Raw genomic sequence first — 21,464 nt, 5'->3', positions numbered from 1 at the left:
AACTCAGTTTAGTTTGATCGGAATTATTTTTTAAAAATATGCTGTTAATTTCAGTTTGCTTTGCTTTCTTTGCTAGACAAACCTGAGATTTTCTTTCTCTCAGCCACGTAGAGAGCAGATCTTAATAGGCACTTTTTCTTTTGTAAGGAGGTGGGGACATTTGAATTAATCCAGTTTTCTCCTCAAGTAATAATTACTTGAGAATTTCATCCAGGTTGTTCTTAACCCATACTACCATGGAATAATTGAAGGTTTCCTACGGTTATAGCTCAACAACAAGCCTTTTTCTTGCTTTCTTACTAAGATGAGTATTTAACAATATAATAACATATTTCAGGACTGCTTGTCTGGACAAGTAACTACAATTTTGTTTGTAGTGCTTTCAAATATGAAACTGCGGAGTTAAAAAAAAAAAAACAAAAAACCTTGTCTATGAATATTTTTCTTCCACAGCTTTCAAAGCTAGGTCACCTGCCATTACTTCCCTCTTATTTCAGCACATCAGTTATTTTGTAGAATCATTAAAATGGAATTATAGTTGGAAAGGTAGATGAGTTAAAATGGGAATATAATTACAATTTTGTGTTTGAAGCAGGAAGCTGGGATGGGTGTCCATAATCCTTCCTCACTGACCTTGATTGTGGGGTTTTTTTTTTGTTTTTTTTGTTTTTTTTTGTTAATATTTCCTCTTCTTTTGCTCTTTAAAGATAAATGATAGGTATTTTCTATTTCTGAGATAGAGAATACCTACCAGCTTGCCGGAGGAAATTATGCTATGCCCATTAATCCAAGAAACAAAAGAAAATGTGTCCTTGAATTTAATTGTTACTAAATTTGACTAAAAGTTCACAAAGCAACAGTTATGTGTAAATATTTTCATCTTTATCATATGTTGGAAGTATGACAACTTTATGTACACTTCTGAAAATTGTTAGGTTTGGGGGTAGGGGGTGCATAATGCTCCTCACACTTGTTCAGTTTCACTGCTCCTAGACTGACTTTATTAAAAATGTTATCTCTGGCTGAGGAGAGAGGCTCCAGAGTCCCATGTTAAAGGCAGAGCTGAGCAGTGCTCTGGTTGCTTTCTGTATCTTTGTATCTCTCTCTCTCTGTCTCACTGTCATTATAAATAAATAAAATTCTTAAAAAAAAAAAAGATAGATGTAGGTGTCGTGCACCAAAGTAAAAGACTCTTGGATAGGAGTGGGGGAGGACTCAGGTCCTGGAACATGATGACAGAGGAGGACCACTGGGGGTTGAATTGTTACGTGGAAAACTGAGAAATGCTATGCATATACAAACTGTTGTATTTTACTATTGATATAAACCATTAATCCCCCAATAAATTAAGTATATATATATATATATATATATTTAGTGGTTAAAAGAAGATTCTCAAATACATATAAGAAAATGAGAAAATTTAAAAAAATATTTATTTTCCCTTTTGTTGCCCTTGTTTTTTTTATTGTTGTAATTATTGTTGTTGATGTCATCGTTGTTGGGGAGGACAGAGAAAAATGGAGAGAGGAGGGGAAGACAGAGAGGGGGAGAGAAAGATAGACACCTGCAGACCTGCTTCACCGCCTGTGAAGCAACTCCCCTGCAGGTGGGGGCTCGAACTGGGATCCTTGTGCTTTGTGCCACATGCGCTTACGGCCAACTCCCTGAAATGAGAAATTTTATCGCAAGCCCTGGGAGGTAGTGCAGTGTAGAAAGCATTGAACTCTCAAGCATGAGGTCCCAAGTACAACCCTAGGCACTACATGTGCCAGAGTGCTGCTTTGGTTCTTTCTCTCCCTCTTCTTTCTCATAAATAAATATTTAAAACCATTTATTTCAGAGAAACTATTGGAGAAATCTCAGAGCACTACTCCACCATTGGTGGAGCTACCCCCAAATGCCAAGGTCCTCCCATGTCCCAGGACTTGAGCCTGAACCGCCTACCTGTAGTCATGGTGTGTAGGGATGTTGTGTTAGCCTGCCCCTGGTTTTTTTTTTTTTAATAAAGATTTGTGTGGTGACAGTGTGGAGTGAAGACTCTAGGTAAAATATGAGCCAGTCGGGAGTTGGGCGGTAGGTAGCGCAGCGAATTAAGCGCAGGTGGTGCAAAGTGCAGGGAGGGACTGGCGTGTAAGGACCCCGGTTCGAGCCCCTGGCTCTCCACCTGCAGGGGAGTCGCTTCACAGGTGGTGAAGCAGGTCTGCAGGTGTCTTTCTCACCCACTCTTTTTCTTCCCCATCTCTCTCCATTTATCTGTCCTATCCAACAACGACGACTACAACAATTAAAACAAGGGCAACAAAAAGGAAATAAATATTTTAAAAAAATCTTTAAGAAGAAATATGAGCCAGTCTATCCTCAAGACGAACATTACTAACTTAACAAGAAATTGATGGTATTGAGGATGTCCTGTATATGCTTTAATAAGAAAGGATCATTGCAAAATATAATGAAACTGAAGGATGCATTTGTGTCATTTCAAAGCACCCTTTTTTTTATTATTCATTTCTCTTTGTGGCCCTTGTTTTATTGTCGTAGCTATTATTGTTGTTATTGATGTCATTGTTGTTGGATAGGACAGAGAAATGGAGAGAGGAGGGGAAGACGGGGAGAGAAAGACAGACACCTGCAGACCTGCTTCACCACCTGTGAAGTGACTTCCCTGCAGGTGGGGAGCCGGGGGTTCAAACTGGGATTCCCGTCCTTGTGCTTTGTGCCATGTGCACTTAACCCGCTGCACTACCGCCTGACTTCCAAAAGCACCCTTTCTATTAATTAATACATGCCTCTGTAAATTACTTTCAGTAGTGTAAGTGGAAAGGAGTGGAAAGATAGAGATGGAGAGAGAGAGAGACACCTGTAGTCCTGCTTCACCACTTATGAAGCTTTCCCCCTGCAGGTGGGGACCAGGGGCTTGAACCTAGGTCCTTTCACACTGTAACATGTGCGATCAACCAGGTGTGCCACCACCTGACCCCCATAGGTTTATTTTTAAGATATTTTATAGGATGGGGAGATAGCATTGTGGTGATTTAAAAAGACTTTTGGGCCTGACCCTCTGAGGTGCCAGGATGTTCCTGACACCACTGTGAGCCAGAGCTGAGCTGATTTTAAAAATAGTAAGTGCATGCAAAAATAAGTGGAAGCAACAACAACAAAAGAACAGATCAACTGCAAATGCATTTAGATCATCTGGAAATTGAATTCACTGGCAGTCCTTATCTTTGCATAATTTATATCCGTTTCTTTAGTTCCTGCTTATGATATTTTGAAGTTGATACTATATTATCCAGAAAAGTATTAATGCATAAAATATAGGTGTTTTTAATGTTAAAGGTTTCTTATCAATCTTTCATTTTCTTTTTATTTTCTTTTCTTTTTACTTTTATTTTTTTATTGTGGCACCAGGGCCTTGCTCATAGGCAATATTATCACTGAGCTTCCTCCCCAGAAAGTCAGTGAATATTTTTTTCATTCATTGTTTTAGGGAAATAGAGACACTACAGCACTGCTCTACCACTCATGGAGCTCCCTTGTATCTTTTATAGTACTTCCTTGTGGAGCCAGGGCTTGAACCCATGGCCTCGAACTGTCTAACTCTCAACTTTTCATTTCCTGAACTTTACTTAACTCTCCACAGAAAAGGCTCTGGGTCTTCCTTTTAAAAATACTTGTCTTCAGAATCCTGGCACATACATTTCCTGTTTTTAGCATAATTGTAGGTGGGTATAAATGTGGAACTAAGTAATGTATAAGTATTACTGTTATCAGAAACAGGCTTCAGTCACCCAAGATTTCTTTGATTACATCTATACCAGGTATGTAACCACAGACTGACACAGATGACTTGTTCTTGCTGCAGAGATCTTTGTTTTAGCATTCCCTTGCCAGGGAGGGCCACAGGTCTGAAAGGCTACAATTGCATTAAGAGTATGAACCAATTGTTACCCTAGATTAGCAAGAGGTCTTATCTAATGTCAGTTTAAAAGATATTAGTAACTCTGATAAAAAAGAATGGGGAACAGATTATCACAAATTGAGTTCAGATTCTGCAGATTTCTATTGTCCTAGAATGGATGTAACAATAGAAGTGCAAGAGCATGCAGTCAATGCCAGAACAGTCTTGTATAGGCAATCATCTCACTCTTAAGAGGGGTGTGTGTATGGTATGTGTGTGTGTGCTTTCACACACACCTTCATTTAATTTTCCTACAAGGTCAGTTCTTTAATTGACAAACTTCTGAAATACTTGAGTGGGGCAAGGAGGTGGTGCACCTGGTTGAGTGCACATGTTATAATGTGCAAGGACCCAAATTCGAGCCTCCCAGTTCCCACCTGAAGGGAGAAAGCTTTGGGAGTGGTGAAGCAGAGTTGCCGGTGTCTCTCTGTCTCTCCCTCTCTATCACCTCTTTCCCTCTTGATTTCTGGCTGTCTCTATCCAATAAATAAAGATAATAAAAAAACTTTTAAAAAATCACAGAAAAGTTGAAAGAATTGTCTGTACATTGAATACTACTATTTAGGTCTGTAGTTCATGTTTTTCTATATTTGCTTATCTGTCCTTCCATCATTCCTTTACTCAGTCATCAATTCTTTTTTTTACATTTTTAGTGCTTTTCAGATTAAGTATACTTAACCCTAATCACTGTCAGCATGCCATTTTGAACTTATGTGGCTTTGTTTTTATTTTATTTTACTTTATTTTTACCAGAGCACTCCTCAGCTCTGGCTTATGGTAGTGGTGGTTGGGGTGAACCTGGAACTTTGGAGCCTCAGGCATGAGAGTTTCTTTGCATAATCATTATGTTATCTCCCCTGCCCTTGCTGTTTTTTTTTTTTTTAAGTATTTTATTTATTTTATTTTTGAGAGAGATGGACACAGAAACACCAGAGCACTGCTCAGCTCTGGCTTATGGTGGTGCGGGGATTGAATCTGGGACTTCAGAGCCTCAGGCGTGACAGTCTCTTTGCATAACCACTATGCTATCTACCCTTGCCCGCTGTTGTTTTAATCAACAAATAGAGACAGGCAGAAAGAGTGAAAGAGACCACCACACTGAAGCTTCCTTCTAGGCAGTAGGGGCTGGTCTCAAACCTGGGTTGAGTACAAAGCAAAGCAGCATACTGTCCAAGTAAACTATTTTGCTTGTCCCCTAAAGACTTCTAAAATATGTATGTAGTGAAATATACAAACTTTATGCACAGCATTCCTTTAGTTTAGACAAGTTTATACTAAAAGTATGTTTGTGTAACCCATTGCCCTTGCAAGACCCATAACATAGTCAGGTGATGCTGCATAATGATGTTTTGACCAGCAGACCACATGTACAGTGGTGGTCCCCACATATAGCCTAGATGTATATAGTCGGCAGTACCTTCTGGGCATGTGTAAGCATATCCTCTTCACATGATTAAAATAGCCTAACGATGTATTTCTCAGTGTATCCCAATCACTAAGCAGTAGTGCATAACTATTTAGAACATTACCATCACTATATAAGTTGCTTTGTGCACCTTTCCAGTAAATCTTACTTTTCAGTCTCCTGCATTCTTCTCCTGTATGATTCTAAACTACCTGTTTAAAGGAATGACACTGTTAGCAGTACATTTGAGTGGCATTTATGTTATGCTAGGTATTCAGCATGTAAAGAAGTGAAGAACACAGCTTTTGCTCTCTTTAAACTTAATTTGTTTAGTTTGATTTTTAGTGTGTCCGAAGAGGTAATGTTACACAAATTCAGAAGAGGCAACTGGGACAGTCAGAGAAAGCTTCCTTAGTGTTGGTCTTGAATTGGAATTTTACTTGAGGATTCAGTGAGGGAATTTAAAAAGGAAATAGACTATGCAGATAGAAGTATGCATAATGAACAGTAGCAGGCAGGTGTGGTTGAAATCTGTTCTTAGAAGGAACTGAATGTCATTTGTACCTAGTGGCAATTTCTGAGGAAGTGCAAAAAAAAAAACTTTTAAATCTTAATATCTTTAGTATTTACTTGTATATAAGAACTTCATTTAAGTTCTTTCTTCTCTTGGTTCTTTGCCTCTCTGCTCTTGATTTCTTGAGTTTGCTGAAATTTTTTTTTTTTTTTCTCTCTCCCAGATCCAAACTCTTTAAAGCTCTGTTCTTAGCTCTTGATAATGCTTCTTGTAAACTGACCCTTAACTTTCAGTTACAATTATTTCTAGGTCATGCCTACATCTATATACATCAAACTGTTAACTCTTTTTGGGGTTTCTAACTGCTAATGGGATTTTTTTTTGTATACTGTTTACTTTTGTACTTGATTTATTATTTTAAAAACTGTAATAACAGTTGCTCTAAGTAGTTGTAGCAAATGGGGGATTTACTGAGAAGAAAATGTAAACATTGAATGGGTTGAATGAAAATCTTAGACATAGCTTCTAGGAACAAACCCCAGAACAAAACTGCAGGACAGCCTGTTATGGGGACTTCTGCTACCATACATGGCAAGAAGAATAGGTTCTTTGGACAGAATCTCCATTATAAGTTAATTTCTTCCCTCCATATCTTTTATTAAAAATATTTTACTGTGTATCTTTTTTCCTCCTGTTTTATTAGACGGTAGTTATAGAGACAGATTGAGTTGGGAGAAGAATAGAGAGGGAGAAAGATAGACACCTGTAGACTTGCTTTACTGCTAATGAAGTGTCTCCCTGCAGGTGAGGGGTGGGGGCTTGAAATGTATGTGCTCAACTGGGTATTCCACCACCGGGGCCCCCTACGCTCTGTATCTTATGCAGGCCACACTTATTTCATATGTGAGACTTTAGTTTCAAGGGCATATGGAAAACGTTCCTCTATGGAACCAGGACATCTTTGTGTGAATAGATAAGAGTTTCTCCTCAGTATGCTCAGTTTGTGAAAAATGTCACTTAGCACAGATTCCCTCAATGTGATACAGCTAACCCATTTTTGGTTTTTACAGTTTCTTTGCAAAGAAGTGTTGTTTTAATTCCCTGAGATTGAAAATACTGGTCAGCTGTACCATTTACATTTTTAATGTTGTGAGTATAACAAGACCAGCTCAAATTTACAGGCTCTCAATGCTGAAAAATCCTGGTGAAGTATGATGTATTTGTACTTTGGTTATCAGAACCTTATCTTTCTTTACTACTTTTGTGATCATAGAACATTCACAGAAGCTCAAGTACTACGTGGGTAGGAACCGGAAGTGTTTCTGCTGAAGGTATAGGGAAGGTTCTTGACCTTTTTATCTGCTCTATAGGACTCCTTTTCTGAGTCATATTTAGAAACAGAATGCATAGGACCACACGGAAAGCCTGTTACATTAAAAAAAATAGTTGTCCAAATACTTTTTAAAAATTTATTTTATTTATTCCTTTTTGTTGCCCTTGTTTTTTTAATTGTTGTAGTTATTATTGTTGTCATTGTTGGACAGGAGAGAGGAGGGAAAGACAGGGGGGGGAGAAAGAGAGACACCTGCAGACCTGTTTCACCGCTTGTGAAGTGACTCCCCTGCAGGTGGGGAGCCAGGGGCTCGAATTGGGATCCTTGCGCCTGTCCTTGCACTTTGTGCCACATGCACTTAACCTGCTGCGCTACCGCCCTCCTCCCCTAAATACTTGTTAAATTGTGAGATAGTAGTTTATATTACTTTGTTAAATAAGACTTAGTGTGGACTTTGTAATTTCCAAATAGTAATGGATAGTATTTGGAGGTATCTGCAACCAATGATAATGTACTAAGAAAGTATCTGTTGTTTCTACTGGTGACAGAGTGGCAGGTGTAGCTAATATTATTGTCTCTTGACTGAATTCTCAGTAACAGGAGATTCTAAGTTTTGCTTAGAGGCTATTCAAAGTCTAAGTATACTTTCCTCTTCTCACCTGAGTTTATAGATAAACTGAATCTTAAAAAATTTTTTTCCTTTATTTTACAAAGCTACTTTTAATACTTTGGGGTGAGCCCCACAGAAATAAAAAACACTGGGAAAGGGTAACCCTCTCACCCCAGGAGTGGCTCAGGGGGAGGGAGGCTACCTGAGGTGAAGGAAGCACAAAAGGGACCCGCTGCAGACTCAGGGCAAAGGGAATGCCGTCCCTATTGGGGCCTGTGAGCGCTACAGGAGGAAACTACAAGCCTGGCAGGACTGGCAAGAGAGTTGGACACGAAGCCACAAAGCTACGTGGGTTCCTCCTTCTTGTTTGCCTTTTCCTGCTTCTCCTGCATGACCTCTGAGTCCCTCTGCTTGCGGGTGGCAGCAGAAAGCCTGTTGTCTCGCACTTTCCCTCTGCTTTTTCTTCTGGCGGGCGAGTTTGCACTGGTTACCGGGTCATAGCTCCAGCCTGCCTCGGTTGCGTCCCGTGGTTCTGTCTGATGTTGCAAGCCCCAGATAAACTGAATCTATACAGGGTTGTGGTTGGTGATTTATGATCCTCTGCTTAAAAATCATGCAGCTTGAAGAATTCTTCTTCCCAGAAGCCCCAGCACTTGTCATCTTGTATTTAATTGACTTTGGGTTTTATAGACATCTCTGATTCTGCCACTGAAGCCATATAAGAACATAATATTTGGGTTAGCCTGCCTGGGTCTATCCCTGGAGCTGTGTGTATGTGTATGTGTGTGCTGGGGGTGGGGCACAGAGGTACAGTTATTGTCACCTAAATTACATGACTGGATAAAAGTGGATTCTCAAGGAAAATTCAGGGGCCTACTGGCAGCTGTTAGCAAGTACTGGACATCCATTATGACATCTTTAGTTCATCCCTTTTCTTTGCTTCCATGGCTAATATGGTGGGTTACAGTAAGAAATATATATTGGGGGAGCCGGGTGGTGACGCAGTGGGTTAAGTGCACATGACAGAAATCGCATGGATGGGCATCATGATCCTGTTTCAAGCCCCTGGCTCCCCACCTGCAGGGGGTCCACTTAATAGGTGGTGAAGTTCAGTGAAGCAGGTCTGCAGGTGTCTTTATCTTTCTCCCCAGCCCCCCCCATCTTCCCATCCTCTCTCAATTTCTCTCTGTTCTATCCAACAACGACAGCAATAAGAATAATAACAACAACAATGATAAACAACAAGGGCAACAAAAAAGGGAAAAATTTTTGAAAAAAGGAAGAAATATATATTGGGTTTTCATCTTGTTTGGCTCAGAACGCCTCAAAGCCCTTGGCATTTCCTAAGTAGTAAGAGCTACAAGGCTGTCTTATGTTAATGAGACCACTTTTGGAAAGTGCCGAACTCTGGTTGTCATTGGAGCCAACCACATTACTAGAATAGAAACTTTCATTGCTACCCACTGACCTCCAGGGAGAGCAAAGGAGCTGGAGAATTGAGTCCATTCACACAGGACCAATGAGTTAATCACTTGTGCCTGTGTCGTGACCCTCCATGTAAATCCAAAATACGTGGTGATGGGGGAATGACTCAGCTGCTGAGTGGAGGATCAGGGCTGCATACCTGACGTTCTCAATTGGATCTCTGATGTCCATGTCTGAGAGTGGTGCTCTTCTTTCTCATGTGAAACTCAGTGTAATAAACATAAAATAAAAGGTTTATTACCTTAAGAAAAAAAGTCCAGAATAAAAGATTGCATTTAGAGAATACAGTGGACACATGGAGCTGTAGGGAGATGGGCCCTCCTTGAGGGCATGATCCTCATTCCCTCCCCAAATACCTTGTGCTGTGTATCACCCTTCTATCTGACTGTCCCAGAGTTAAATGCTTTTATAACAAATAAGGAAATTTAGTGTGCTCTACTGGGTGAGTTAACTCCTGGGCTCTCTTTGGGAGAGAGTCTTATTATTTGCTCTCCTCAGTCCTTCTGTACGTGGTTGCCAGGTTAATTGGACAGAAATGTTACTAGGATGTTACTCTTGTGCTCAGGGTTTCTATGACATCAATTTACTTAATTTATTTCACCATAGCACTGCTCAGCTCTGACTTACGGTGGTGTCTTTGAACCTGGGACCTTAGAGCTTAAACATAGCTTTTAAGACTTTCGTGCCCTTTCTTTTGATAGTGACAGACTGCAGCACATCCGTGCTCAGCTAAGTAGCTTTTACCTTTCTCTTTCCAATTTTCTAGGTATAATCACCCACTGTAAGAGACTCTTTGCCATAAAACTTCTTCAGTTCTGTAATCTTTCCATTTCCTTACTTTTACCTTATACATTGAGTACTTAGCATCCTAGTACTTCGCTACAAACTGTTTATTGCTTGCTATACTGTTATTTCCTATACTATATTTTTAACTTTCTGGTTTATGTCTCCAAATTGTGGACACAGTTGAAAACTTGCTTATTTTTATTTTTATTTTTTTATCCCTTATCTGTAAGGACATTCATGGAGCTATTTAATTTTGTATCTTTATTCATTTATTTTTCTGAAATTCTGTTTTCTATTTTGCTGTTTGACTTCACCTAGTAGATTTAATGGTTTAGTTATTAAAGTCTTCATTTCTTCTTGAAAAGTAAACAATATAATTTCTATAGCATTGTTTGTATCTGTACAATAGCTCCGAGGCTCTGTTGTAGGGAATTATTGATTAACTGGACTTTCTGAAGATGAAATTTGAGTTTGATAAGGAAGCCTCAAAGGACCCATTGCTGTATTGTCCAGGAACTAGGAGAAGCAATCTTGTTTCCAAAGTAGGCCATGGGATTTTATTTCAAGTTCACCCATCAGGATTATTCTCTGGAGGTTCTCGGTACATTCTGCTCACTGGCCACTTCAGCCCTAGGGGATAGGCTTCTCTAGTTCAGGCAGCCTTCTTGATGAAGAGCTTTCCTGTCACCATAATATTTGAGCTCCTCTAGGATTCTCCGAAGAGGACTATCAAAATGGAACCTGAAAATAAGTTCAGTGGAGGTGACACATCTTTATGCTCCAGGGATTCTTTCACTTGACATTTTCTTTGTGTTTTAACATGTTAAACAGCCTCCATAATAAAATAGTTAGACACCAAAGTTTTCAGTGGAATTTCAAGATGCATTTATTATTTCTTTTAATGTTATGGTATGCTTATATGCTGTTTTTTATATTAGTACTGTTAACTTGCAAATCTTGAAATTAAAAAAATTAATTTATTAACAAATGTTTTCATGAGAGAGACCGCCTCATGGTGAAATACTAACAGAAGAAACACTTAATGGATTTTAGAGGATCTGTTTTAATTTTATAGTTGATTGGAGGAAACTGGAAGTGTGCAGTGTAGTGGCTTCTCACTTGTTGAGTTAAGGCATTCTCTCGATAGCTGAGCTTTTGCTGAGCAAGAAGAAATCTTTCCTAGAATAGTCGTGCAGCGTTACTTCCAGTTGGATTTTGTCCTGTCTGCTCGTTGAGTGTGCTTGAGAATACTTTCAGTTTCTGTACCTTATTTATCTATTTTACTTTTGGATAGAGGCATAGAAATTGAGTAGGGAGGAGGAGATAGGAAGGAAGAGATACAATTGTAACACTGTTTCACTGTTTGTGATGCTTCCTCCCTGCAGGTAGAGACTGGAGGGCTTGAACCTGGGCCCTTGAGCACTGTAGTGTGTGCACTCAACCAGGTGTGCCACCACCCAGCCCCTTATTTATTTATTTATCTATTTAATATCTTAAAAATATTTATTAATTTATTCCCTTTTGTTGTCCTTGTTTTATTGTAGTTATTATTGTTGTTATCGATGTCGTTATTGTTAGATAGGACAGAGAGAAATTGAGAGAGATGGGAAAGACAGAGAGGGGAAGAGAAAGACACCAGCAGACCTGCTTCACCGCCTGCAGGTGGGAAGCCAGAGGCTTGAACCGGGATTCTTACACCGGTCTTTGGCGCTTTGCGCCACCTGCGCTTAACCAGCTGCACTACCGCCCAACTCCCAATATCTTTTTCTTTTAACCAGAGCACTGCTCAGCATCACCTTATGGTAGTTTCCATGATTGAACCAAGGGTATTTGTGCTTCAGTCATGAAAATCTGTTACATAGCTACTGTGCTACTTCCCCAGTCCCTCCCTCCTCATTTATCAAGGTTTTTTTTTTTTCCTCCTGAGGATGATGATGCGCCGCCTCCTCCTCCTCCTGGCAGGGGGGCTATGTTTTAATGATTTACAGTGAAGTCTTTGACATACCACAACCTCTTGTCTCCCCTCAATAGGTGTCTGGGACACATTCACTGCCCCTAACCTAAGGTCCCTTCCCTCATCATACACCAGGACCACACTGTCCGTTCATCCCATCCCACACCTCCTTCCCCAGAGTCCTTTGCTTTGGTGCAGTACACTAAATCAAGTTTCTGTATACTAGTTTTCAATGGTTAAAAATGATTTTTGTACTCATAGCAGCCAGCCAGAGGATTTATAACAAGTTGTTTGGGATGGTTTAGTAGATGTTCTCAACACTCTTCTCTTTCCCCTCTTTAAATATATAAAAATTAATTTATTTTATGAGTGCAAGAGAGACCGATGAGCATTTCTTTAGAACCTGCTGTGCTTGGGAATAAATCTGGTAACTCACTCATTAGTCTTGTGCTCTGGACCAACGGAAACATTTTTTCCTTTTGACATTTTTGTATCTAGTGATTCCCAAGATGATGATTAGTTCATGTGAGAAACGTAGGATAATCTTGACTCTAAAGTCAGTATAAACCCTCAAGTAATTAAAATATTTATATACCATGATATCAAAAAATGTAAGTGGAATATTTAATAGTGTTAAAAGATATTTACTTTTTGAGTAATGTGTTCATTTGACTGAAAATCTGAAAGATGCAGAATGAGTTTTCTTTTCTTGTCCTTGAATTTCCCCTACCTTAAAAGCAAAACAAAACAACAATGAAAACAAACAACAAAAAACAGCAGTAGGGAGTCAGGCGGTAGCGCAGTGGGTTGAGCGCAGGTGGCGCTAAGTGCATGGACTGACTAAGGATCCGGGTTTGAGCCCCCGGCTCCCCACCTGCAGGGGAATCACTTCACAGGCAGTGAAGCAGGTCTGCAGGTGTCTTATCTTTCTCTCCCCCCTCTGTCTCCCCCCCCATTTCTCTCTGTCCTATCTAACAACAATGACATCAATAACAATAACTACAACAATAATAAACAACAAGGGCAACAAAAAGGAAAATAAATATAAAAAGTTAAAAGAAAAACCAGCAGTGGCAGCTTATTCTTCATACTGATGCCTTTTTCCAATACACACACACACACACACACACACACACACACACACACGTAGCCTCTAGGGTTATCACTGGGGCTTGGTGCCTACACCATGAATCCACTGCTACTAGAGACCATTTTTTCACATTCTGTTCCCTTTGTTGTTGTCGTTATTGTTGCCGTTGATGTTGTTGGATAGGACAGAGAAAAATTGAGAGAGGAGGGGAGAGAAAGACACCTGCAGACCTGTTTCACGGTTTGTGAAGCGACCCCCCTGCAGGTGGAAAGCTGGGGAACCGGGGTCCTTATGCTGGTCCCTGTGCTTTGTGCCATGTGCGCTTAACCCACTGCACTACCACCCGACCCCCATAATTTTTTTTTTAACTGCCACCGGAGTTATTGCTGGGGCTTGGTGCAGGCACTACAAATCCACTGCTCCTGGTGACTGTTTTCTTCCTTTTTTTTTTTTTTTTAGGACAAAAATTGAGAGAGGATGGTGATATATATATAGAATGATAGACACCTGCAGACCTGCTTCACTGCTAACGAAAATGAAGTGCCCCTCCCGTAGGTGGACAGCAGGGGTTTGAACCCAGGCCCTTGTGCTTAGTAATATGTGTGCTTTATCAGGTGCACCACTGCCTAGCCCCTCACCGTTTTGTTTTTTTAAGTTTTTATTTATTTATTTATTTATTTATTCCCTTTTGTTGCCCTTGTTTTATTGTTGTAGTTATTATTGTTATTGATGTTGTTGCTGTTGGATAAGACAGAGAAATGGAGAGGAGAGGGGAAGACAGCTTTTCCCCTACTAAAATTTGGAACTGGACAAGGATGCCCACTATCACCATTATTAGTCAACATAATTCTGGAGGGCTCTCACCATTGCAACCAGGCAAGAACAAGATATCAAAAGTATACATATTGGAAAAGAAGAAGTCAAGCTATCACTATTCCTTAATAACATAATACGCCTAGAGAATCCCAAAGACTCCAGTAAAAACAAAAACAAAACAAAAAAACTACTAGAAATAATTGACAAATTCAGTTACATAGCAGGATATAAAATTAACACCCACAAACCTGTGGCATTTCTATATACAGATTATAGGCTAGATGGAAGGGAATTTAAGAACTTAAATTTACAACCAATCTACCTCCCCTCCACCCCCAGCAAACAAACCTAGAATGAATCTCCCAAAGGAGGCGAAAGATCTTTATAGTGAAAACTATAGGATACTGTTAAAAGAAATAGGAAATGACACAAAGAAATGGAAGAGCATTCCTCATTCTTGGATTGAAAGAATAAACACCTACCTACCAAAAGCTGTCTACAGTTTTAATGTGACCTATTAGAATCCCAATGACATTTTTCAATGAAATTGAATAACTTGTTTGAATATTTGTGTGGAACCATATATACACACACACACTAATTAAAAACATGATTAGCAAAAGGCCTACTGAGGGAAAAAAAAGTATGTTCACCACCTTCAGTCTACATCAAAATAGTATGGTACTGGAATAAAAATAGACATAGGGATTAATGGAACAGAATTGGGAGCCCAGAAATAATACGTGTGTGTGTGTGTGTGTGTGTGTGTGTGTGTGTGTATCACCTCCTAATATATAACAAAGGTGCCAAAACCATTCAATGGAGTGGGGGGGGGAGCCTCTTCAACAAATAGTGCTGGAGCATCTTGGACAGCCACATGTAGAAAAATATAACTAGATCATCATTAAACCCTATGCACCAAAATTAGATCAAAATGGATCAAAGATCTGGGTATTAGAGCAGAAACTTGAATATACATAGAAATAATGGCAAAGCATTGCAGGATATTAACCTCAGAGATGATTCCAACCCATGGGCATGTGAAATGAAACGAGTAAATAAATGGGATTATGTGAAACTAAAAAGCTGCAGCACATCACAAACTACACAAGAATAGCCAGGCAATCCAATAATTGGGAGAAAATATTTACAAATCAATACATTAGATAGTTGTTTGATAACAAGTATCTATAAAGAACTGGAAACAGTAAAAAAAAAAAACCAAAAAACGAGTTAGTCAAAAACCGAATAGGAGTCACCTACAGAGGAAAACCCATAAGATTAGCAGCAGACTTCTCCACACAAACACTACAGGTCAGAGGAGAATGGCAAGGTATCTATCGAGTGCTCAATGAGAAAGGCTTTCAAACAAGATTACTGTATCCTGCTAGACTGTCATTCCGACTAGATGAAGGCATAAAAACCTTCTCAGACAAGCAACAGTTGAAAGAATCAACTATCATGAAGCCTGCTCTGAAAGTTCTCCTATAAACAGACCACCATAAATATGCCAGAAAACAGCATTATATTAAAAAGATTGTTCATCATGACCAAGTGGGGTTATTAATATTATTTGGTGCTTGCACTATGAATCCACTGCTCCTTGAGGACATTTTCCCCCATTTTGTTGTCCTTGTTGTTTATTGTTGTTGCTATTATTGTTGTTGTCATTGGTGCTGTTGACCCTGCAGGGGGTTGGGCGGTGGCGCAGTGGGTTAAACGCAGGGACTGGCGTAAGGATCCCGGTTCGAGCCCCCGGCTCCCCACCTGCAGGGGAGTCGCTTCACGGGCGGTGAAGCAGGTCTGCAGGTGTCTTTCTCTCCCCCTCTCTCTCTGTCTTCCCCTCCTCTCTCCATTTCTCTCTGTCCTATCCAACAACAAAGCAACGTCAACAATGTCAATAATAACCGCAAAGAGGCTGAAACAACTAGGGCAACAAAAGGGGGAAAAATGGCCTCCAGGAGCGGTGGATTCATGGTGCAGGCACCGAGCCCAGCAATAACCCTGGAGGAAAAATAAAAAATAAATAAAAATAAATAAAAAATAAAATAAAATAAAAAGAAAGACACCTGCAGACCTGTTTCACCGCTTGTGAAGCGACCCTCCTGCAGGTGGGGAGCTGGGGGCTCGAACCGGTATCCTTACAATGTCCTGTGCTTTGCACCATGTGTGCTTAACCTGCTGTGCTACAGCCCCAGTCCCTAGTTGACATGTTTATTAAGTCATGGTATAGGGTTATTAATTGGTTTGAATTCCAGTATAGGGTCCATTTGACCTTGCTCTCAGCAAGGTTGCAGAGTAAAATGCCACACCTTTGAGAACTCTTCCAGATTGCAGCTTGTCTCACAATGGAATTTCTTTCTTGGAAAGGTTGTCTGTCAGTCCTCACTGCTTAGATGCTTGCTACTTGTCCTTTGTTGTAGAAGCTTGTTTATGGGGTCAGGCTGTGGCATACCTGGTTAAGCATACATATTACAGTGCGCAAGGTTCTCCCTCGGTTCAAGCCTCTGGTCCCTACCTGCAGGGAGAAAGCTTCACAAGTGGTGAAGTAGAGCTGTAGGTGTCTTTCTGTCTCTCTTCCTCTCTGTTTCCTCCCTCCCCTCTCAAGTTCTCTCTGTCTCTATCCAATAATAAATAAAATTTAAAAAATAGCTTGTTCACCTGGAGTTCAGATCTGTTTCTCTGTAGATTCCACATTTCTGAGGAGCTTGTTTTTGTTGTAGGAGGTAAAGCCAGATTCTTCCTGTTTGACCATCTCAGCCCTCCATCTCTTTTTCAAAAACCTGTTCTGTTTGTTTATTTTTGATGAAAGGGAGATGCAGAGGGAAAGACACAGATAGAGACCATAGTGCTGCTCAGCTCTGGTTTATGGTGGTGCTGGAGGTTGAACCTTGGAGCTCAGGGCCTCAGGCACAAAAACCTTTTGCAGAGCCATTATGCTGTCTCCCCAGCCTCTTATCTCTCTCTCTCTCTTTTAATAGTGAAGTATTCCATTGTTCATCTGTTATAGACACATGATTGTTCCATTATGTTGACTGTTAATTTTGCAGTGAAACATAGTTGCCGGGCTAGTGTTGCTGGTGTTTCTTCCCGTGCATGTGCTTTCTGGGTTGGAGAGAACTCAAGTGGAGTCAACTTGGGCTGCTGCTTACTCAGCAACGTGGGAGAGAGACCAGGAACTCGTGGCGGAGCGGGAATGCAATGTGTCTTTATTGATCAGAATCAACACTTTTATATCTTAGAAAACCGGAAGTGGCAAGTCGAAAAGGAAATGGCTAGGAAAGGGGGTGGAGAAAAGGAAAGAGGGGGCTAATGGTAGAAACTCCCTTAGCAACTGTTGCTAAGGTTTTAACCAGTGTGGGATTAATTAATACGCTGAAGGCAGGGCGGGTCTCGAGGTAGAAAGAAGATAGATCAGGCAAAACAATGATTATGTAAATAGGCCATAGTGTCAGCAATGGAGGGGGGGGCATAAATAGTGGTGCATAAATCTTTATGAATTTGCATTTTTATGTTCTTTGGTAGCTGGATCCTAACAGTATTTCTATTAATTTTTTGAGCATGATACTAAAATATTTTTATTTATTTGATGGTGACAGAGAAGTAAAGAGGGAAGAAGATGGGAGAGGAGAGACACCTGCAGCACTGCTTAACTGATTGTGAAGCTTTCCCCCCCTGCAACTGGAGATCAGGGCTTGAGCCCAGGTCCTTGCACATTGTAAACTATGAGCCCAACTGGGTGTGCCACCGCCTGGCCCCAGGGTACTTTTTTGGAGGTACTGAAACTGTTCTCTGGCTTGAAATGATCATTGGTGACAGAATAGTTGCTGTCTAGGTTTCTATAACTGTAATGAGAACATCTTAATTAGATACTTCTCTATATCCACCTACAGAATTTTAGTGGAATGAAGATACTAAAAAATGTTTCTTGTTCTTTTTTTTTTTTTTTTCTCCTCTTTTGACTAGCAAGGGCTCTCTCTTATACATGATCCTGGTTGGGGAAAAGTATAATGGCTTCAGAATAGTTTATGATGAAAATAGTAATTCCTTTTGTCTCACCCCTCCTTGCCTCAGTTGCTTCTTTAGGGGGAATCATTTCAGTTATCTCTTAGATTCTCATAGGGATCACCCTCTGAATATGCTTAGACCTCCATTTCTTGATTTGTTTAGGCATAATCTATTGACTTCCTGCAGTGATAGCTTCTACTTACCATTTGTTGAGAATTTTTAAAAAAAAAAAAAATCAGTGATTTTCTTTTATTTGAAAGCTAACAGGTTAGTTAGCCTACCACAGTTTCATGGATGATATAGTAGAGGACACTGACCCCTGATCAGGTCAGAATGAAATAGGGTATCAACACTCATCACCTGTTTTATTAGCCTGGGTCCCCACACAGCACTGCTGAGAGGGCCAGATAGCACCTGCTCACATGTGGGCTTTGTTACTGGAGATAACTAGGATTGCAAGGTTTTATAATGGACGGTTAGCATGTTGTCCTTTGCTTCAGAGGGAGAGAGTACATGTATCTGTGTTTTTCTCTTGAGGAAGACACTGTCTTCTAAGACTGTTCCCCATAGGAACATCTTTGAATATATGGCCCAGAGCTGAGAGCAGACTATGCCTTGCTAAGGCATATGCAGAGAGCCATGAAAAATAATTTCTCTTACTTAATAGAAAGAGGTTGGAGATACCATACTACCCCACTGTCTTCCTTTTTTTTTTTTTTTTCCACCAGAGCATTGTTCAACTCTGGCTCAACTTTGGAGCCTCAGGCATGAAAGTCTCTTCGCATAATAATTATGCTATCTACCCCCTCCCCCTAAAGATCAGCTCTCACCTCTGGCTTTTGGTGGTGGTGTTGTGGGGGGTGGGTGGGGATTGAACCTAGGACTTTGTAGCCCTCAGGCATGAGAGTTTCTTTGCATCCCTCCACCTCCTTTCTAATAAAAGTTTATTATTTTTAGTTCTCTGGTTAGTATGGAAAATATTCTTTTTATTTCACTAACAATGGTTGGTATCTTATGACTTCCTGCTTTGAAAGAGTATTTTTGATAAGAATTCTTAATCATAAGGAGTAGAAAAGGAAATTGGTTCCCAGAACTGAAAGTCCTATCCAGGTACTCAAACTCAGCTTTGGAGAATTGGCTTCTCAAACCAGAGCGTTTGTTTAGTTTGTTTTCCTCTTCCTCTTCAGAATAACTTCTTCATTCTCCCATCACTATTACTAACTCTGGGCTATTTGTTTGTTTTCCTAACATGCTGCTGTGGCAAGGTGGCTAGAATAGATTAGGTAGAAGCTGGTCACATGCTGACTCTGAAGGAGATGGGTGCAAGGCCAGCCCTGTTTGAATCATATGTATTGGAGGTGGGTAGAGTCCTTTAAGTCTAAAACCAGGATGCTGTTACCTGGTTCTCAGTTGTATATATTCATTTTCCTGTGTGTCTCTCTCTGTGTGTGGGGGGGGATAATTTGCCTTTATAGCTTTAATTTTTCCGTTAAAAAACAATACATTTCCGGTACCCTCTCCTGATGCCCTCTATTCTGCTCTGTTTCTGTGCTTTATTTACTGCTATTCAGGTGACATACTATGATTTGCCTTCACTATGCTCCCCCCCACACATATTCTTTCTTGATTTATTGCTTTGCTGGGGCTATATGTGTGGGAGCTAAATTTTGAGTAATTTTATGTGTTAAAAGGGCTTTAATTCTGTTCATAAATTAGAATCTTAGGTTTGCTGGAAGTTGAACTAGCAAGTTTTTGCTTAGTTTCTGTTACGCCGCTCACATTTCTTTCTCTGATGGCAATCCAGTAGGACTCTTGAGAAAGGTTCTTGGTTATGTTGGCTGCTTTGGCAATCTGATGATGAAAACCATGTGAGAAGAGCCTTACATGCCCCCATGAACTTGGGAGTGGGAACATACATGAGTCTAATATTATGATGGTATTAAATAAGATTCTTCTTTTTAAAAAACATTTTATTTTTGCTAATGGGGTTATCGCTGGGATTTGTAATGGATTTGTAATGTGCCAGCATTACAAATCTACTGCTCCTGGCAGCCATTTTTTTTTCTTTTCTTTTAATTTTATTTCACCGGACATAGAGAATTGAGAAGGGAGAGGGAGCTAGAGAGGGAGGAAGCAAGATAGATACCTGCAGACCTGCTGCACTACTCATGAAGTGTCCCCCTGCAGGTGGTGAGTGGGGGCTCGAACTCTCACCCTTATGCATGATAATGTGTGTACTTAACTGGGCGTGCATGACCCCCAAGCTTTCTTTTACCTTTAGCTTTTAAAGTTTGAAAAGACTACATCTACTCTATTCATTTATAAAACATAAAAATTAAAAGGTTTTCTCAAATATGGAAAAATAAAAACAAAAAACCTTAACATGTCTTCTGAACTCGTTCTTCACCAACATTATTAATTATTAGGCTCTTATCTCTAATCAGTACTATTTCCCTTCTTTTTGGAAATATAGTTACATACAGGCAGATTTCTTTCTTTTTTTTTTTTTCTTTTTCTCTCTTTTTTTTTTTGCCTCCAGGGTTATTACTGGGGCTCTGTGCCAGAACTGCGAATCCACTGCTTCTGGAGGCCATTTTTCCCCTTTTGTTGACCTTGTTGTGTGTCAAAGTTTGGGGCTCCAGCAGGCAGGGCCAGCTTCGCGGAGGTAAACAGAGACTCGAGGACACATGGCTGGGCCCCGGGAAGCTGTATCTCTTTATTCACGAACAACGATTCACAAACTAACCCAAACCAATCACCACACAGATCTGTCCTGCCTCTTTCTCTTCCCTTGGCTCTGCCAGAACTCTGGAAGTCTGTAGGGGTTCCGGGAGCGGGGAGAAGGGCACCTGCGAAACTAGCAGAGGCCATACCACAATCTCCCAGAGGTGGGAGGGTGAGACCAAAACCAATGTGAAGCATACAACATGTTTATCAGTGTTGTTGTTACTATTATTGTTGTTATTGTTGTTAGATAGGACAGAGAGAAATGGAGAGAGGAGGGCAAGACAGAGAGGGGGAGAGAAAGACACCTGCAGACCTGCTTCACTGCCTGGGAAGCGACTCCCCTGCAGGTGGGGAGCCAGGGGCTTAAATGGAGATCCTTATGCTGGCCCTTGTGCTTTGCGCCACATGTGCTTAACCCGCTGCACTACCGCCCGGCCCCCAGATTTTTTTTGAAGGGGAGAGGGTGGCAAATTTGCTTATATCTTTTGCTTCCCATCATCCAAATATCTTTATGATTGTATTATAAATATAAATAAATCATATTTTGGTTTATTTTATTTCAGCTAGCAATTTTAATTTCCTTTCTGTTTGGCTGTCATCTTTTTTTTTTCTTCTCCTCAAAAGAAAATCTTTTGGGTATCCATGGAGGCAATTTGCTTACAAATTTTATTTTTAAAATGTTTAGCTTAATTCTAATTCATGTAATATAAATTCATGAGCATAAGTTGTTCAGTTAAAGCAGACAACAACCAAAATAAACTAACCTTACTTTGAT

General features: G+C 40.2%; 1 protein-coding gene across 2 annotated transcripts in view; it reads left to right on the top strand.

Annotated features, from left to right (window-relative positions):
* The window catches only part of FBXO34 (F-box protein 34), an 81,643-nt gene that overhangs the window by 1,053 nt on the left and 59,126 nt on the right, over positions 1-21,464 (top strand). The window lies entirely within an intron of this gene.

This window comes from Erinaceus europaeus, chromosome 16 (assembly GCF_950295315.1).
Source record: "Erinaceus europaeus chromosome 16, mEriEur2.1, whole genome shotgun sequence".
In the NCBI taxonomy this organism is placed as follows: Eukaryota; Metazoa; Chordata; class Mammalia; order Eulipotyphla; family Erinaceidae; genus Erinaceus; species Erinaceus europaeus.
This window is presented reverse-complemented; position numbering and strand designations above follow the sequence as displayed.